The sequence below is a fragment of the Gavialis gangeticus genome, unplaced genomic scaffold, assembly GCF_001723915.1.
Source record: "Gavialis gangeticus isolate Ggan-Ray unplaced genomic scaffold, GavGan_comp1, whole genome shotgun sequence".
Classification (NCBI taxonomy): Eukaryota; Metazoa; Chordata; order Crocodylia; family Gavialidae; genus Gavialis; species Gavialis gangeticus.
In genome coordinates, this window is record NW_017728993.1 from 57,879,831 (window position 1) to 57,883,945 (window position 4,115).

The 4,115-nt window shown below is 42.6% G+C and overlaps 1 protein-coding gene across 3 annotated transcripts in view; it reads left to right on the forward strand.

The window, feature by feature from the left end:
- LOC109286943 (zinc finger protein 648-like) overlaps positions 1–2,106 on the forward strand; it is a 21,203-nt gene extending 19,097 nt beyond the window's left edge. Inside the window, exons 2-4 of one of the 3 annotated variants that reach the window (XR_002094720.1) lie at positions 172–311; positions 385–491; positions 1,993–2,106. The gene's annotated coding sequence lies outside the window, so the exon portion shown is untranslated. Of the gene's footprint in view, positions 1–171; positions 492–1,992 lie in introns of all 3 variants that reach the window. The other 2 variants (XR_002094721.1, XR_002094719.1) reach the window with 2 other exon arrangements.
- The last annotated feature ends 2,009 nt before the right edge of the window (positions 2,107–4,115 follow it).

Below are 4,115 nucleotides of genomic sequence, written 5' to 3' on the forward strand. Positions count from 1 at the left end.
TCCCCCCCCCCCCCGTGCCCTCCCTATGAGTTGCGTATGTCCTGATCACAATAAGGGATGTGACATAGTTGTAAGGTTGTATCTGGATTGAGACATGATGTTTCAGTTTTGTAAATGGGACCAACTAACCATCTCTCTGTACCCAGGTTTTCCTGTGCTCCTACCTTCCAGGTCTCTGTGAAGGAAGCCTCTCACAGAGTGCATGACACCATGTGAAAAATACCCATAAATCTCTGGACTGGGCACCAGCAACTGTGGCAGTGTGGCATGAGTGTCCAGATTTCCCCACTACAATCATGGTTTGTAGCATGGTAAGCACTAACTTATCATTGTGCCAAGGAAAATGCTGCCGTGTGGATTCAATGAATTATGTGATTGTCTCAGTACACAGGTCAGAGCCTGGATATATTTGTACTTTAGAAAGGGCCTTCTTTTTCAGGCTCCTGGAACTGGTTTTTGCACAAAGGTGGTGAACAGAGTCTAGGAAGCAGGTAAGTTTGTTCTTGTTCAAAAAGAAAAAGATACAAAGATGAAATCAAATACAGTTAATGATTTCAAAGCTTTTGAATGTGTGCATTACTATGTAAATGCTATTTATTACCCTCAAGAGATAAGGACACCTATTACATTTAAATGTGAAGTCTGGAGTTGATGGGTAAGAACAATGTTGGATGCTCACCTGATTTCCTGTCCTCACTAAATAAAATGGTAGACTGGCTACAGACCTGAAGAAGGGCACTTCATGTCCCAAAGCTTGTTCAACAGTTTTTCTAACTAATCAAGTTGGTCTAATAACAGCTATGGAAAATCCTTGCCTCTCAAAAATAAAAAGGGAGCACACATCATTTGTAACACTTAAAAAAGCAAGACTCATCAAGCCAAATTGCATAAAAATCATAGAAAATTAGGGTTGGGAGGAACCTCAGGAAGTCATCTAGGCCAATCTCCTGCTTGAAGCATGACCATCCTCAACTAGATCATCCCACCCAAGAGTTTTTCTAGCCAGGTCTTATAAACCCCCAAGGATGAGGATTCCACAACCTTTCAGGGTTTTGCCTGACATCTAATCTAAACTTTCCTTGCTGCAACTTGAGATCATTGCTCCTCATTCTGTCAGATTGAAACCCCTACCCTCCATTAGATTGTTTTTCAATGGTTGGCTTGTTTGGCTGCATGATCTTCCCCATTTATAGGAGTATCAAGGGTAAGTGCTGTAAGGCCTGTGTCTCCTCTGGCCTGATGCCCTCCTGATGAGTGACAACAGGGTGAAAGGAGCCACACAATCACGCAGCTGCTTTTTGTTGTTATTCTCTCACCTGCCAAGACTTTGATCTTACTTCTGTTGGGAAGCTAGTTCCACTGGGTGATACCTTGGGCCTGGCAAAAGAGTGTTTTTGTCGGGCTCCACCTCCCCTACACTGCACTGTTACCACTTCCTCAATGTTGTATGACACACTTATCCTGGGAGCAAAACCCTCTTCTCTGCTGACAGAGAAGGCACATGCAAACTTACATCATTTTTTTTTTCTTTTTTTAACCAATTCCCCCCAACCAGCCTTGATTTGATTGGGCCAGCATTGTCTTTGGGGTCAATGCCTCATGCCAACTGTCCTTACACTCACCAAGGGCCAAATTCAACAAAACAAATCAACTCAGGACTCAGTTGGTCATAACCAACAAAAAAACCAAATACTTCCTTCAATTAATTCCTCATCTGTGAGCTGAGGTTGAGTGCTCAGTCTATGAAATACCCACTGAGTCACTTCCCTTATCAATTAATTTTTGGTCTTTGGTCAAAGAATGACCTGGTATGGGAGGCTTCTATGCTGGGCAGGCCCTCCCTGGCTCCCAACTTGCCTGTGCCACCTCTGACCTTACTTTCGTTGTGGCAATCAACTGCGGTCAGGACGGTAGCGCCAACATCCCAGCCCTCAGCATCTGGGTTGATCAGCAGTCCTCTGATCGCCCTTACCTGCTGCTTGTACTCCTCAGCTGCTGCCTGCTGCACACTGGCACAAGTGGGAGAGTCCTCCAGGGTCTTCTGCCCTGCAACACTGCAGTCTCTTCCTAGCTGCCCCTCTCTGGGGCTGAAAGTACTTCCTCAGGCTAGCCATTAGAATACTTATAATTATATAAGTATATTATAATACATTAGAGTACTGCTGTAAGAATCAGGGATTCTTTTGAAGTCTTTATATAGTTTATTAACAGCTCCTGGATGGAGAATACAATTACATAGCTAGGCCACCACTGTGCAGTAAGACTATTAACTTTTAGGGCCTGAGTTTGGAAAACATGTGCCTATTCTGAATGTGCAGTTCCTAGAAAATCCATGAAAATTGTGGATTTGAACATACAAATTATCTATTATGCTTTAACTGTTTGTGTATACATATTTTATGTACAGGCACGCAACGTATTTATAAAATCAAGGGCTGATTCTCTGTTGCCTTGTATCTTGCACAGTAATTTACACAAGTATAGAGTGAATGGAAAATGGGTGTAAAACACTGCTATATTATTTAGACTGTATCGCTAACCCACTTATGTAAATGACTATACAAGGTGCAGGACAACAGTGCACTGAATTCTTTAGAACTTAAGGACTTCTCTACACAGAGGAGTTATACCTACTTAACAAAAACAATTAGTGAGATCAGGGCAGCCCCTCTGTGGATACTGTTAAATAGATTTGAGAATAACTAGTAACGATGTACCTTGCTTCAGTTCATAACCAAATGTACAAGTGCTCATTCATAAAGATGCGCTAATTTAACTATACTAATGTAGTTAAATCACTGCAATTTCTATGTGTAGTTTGGGGTCTCAGATGTATCATCCCACTGGGCCTGTGCAAAGTAGCTAGCATTCACTTTGGATTCGGATTCGGCTGATTTGGGCGACAGTGATTCAATTCAGTGATTCCAATCACTGTCCCAAATTGATTCAGCCACATCTGATTCAAAGATTTGGCTGCTGCCGAATCAGCTGAATCTACGAATCACATGGGCCCCATCCCTCACTGAGGTTGGTCAGGCATGACCTGCCCGCAACGAAGCCATGTTGTCAGTCCTTTAGAATACTGCCTTCTGTTAGCTTATCAATAATGGATTCTTTGATATTTTTTTCCAGGATTTTAACAGGGACTGAGCTCAAACTGATTGGCCTGTAATTCCCTGGGTCATCCTTTTTCCCTTTCTTGAAGATAATCAACACATTGACCCTCTTCCAGTCTTCTGGGACCTCTCCCAAGCACCACGAGTCCTCAAATAGCTTGGCCATAGGTCATGCAATTATGTCACCCAGTTCTATTAGCACTCTCAGGTGTAGTTCATCCAGTCCAACTGACTTGTAGATATTCAGCCTCTCTAGGTGTCCCCCCTTGAGATAAGATCTTTGACAACTATGGGAGGGTGATCACCTCCACCTTGCTCATGCTGTATCCTGTCAAGCAGTCCGACACCCTTGGCCTGGAGGAATACCGTTGTGAAGTATTCGTTAAGGAGTTTGGTTTTGTCCTGAGTGTCAGTTATCAGCTGTCCCATTTTGTTCATCAGGGGCCCTATGTTCCCCATATTTTTTCTCCAACTTCCTACCTATCTAAAGAAGGACTTTTTGTTGTCGTTGATTCCAGTTGCCAATCTGTATTCAGTTTGTGCCTTTGATTTCCTAATCTGATCCCTACAGGTGCCGGCTATTGCTGAGTATTCCTCTTCGGTGGTAATTTCTGACTTCCATCCTTTATAAGCTTCACTTTTTAAATTTCTGGAGGTCAATGACTTCCCTTTTGAGCCAAGGGGGTCTTCCAGCCCTTTTGGTGCCTTCCTTACAAAAGGGAATGGACTTCCTTTGGGCTGCTAGGATCATTAAGAACTCTAATGTACATATTTTAATAGGATTAAACTTTTGCCATTTGACTCATAACATAACTTGTTAGTTGGGTAACTAAAATGTTGGCAAGCCAGAATAGTAAGAAATTTTAGTTGATATTTCAAGACGGACATAAATGGCTTCCTTCGATAAGTTACAGCAGCAGGTTTTGCACACTGGTACAGTGCTGTGAGATAGACCCACAATTTCACATCTGATCTGACACCAATTGCTTGAGTGTGGTT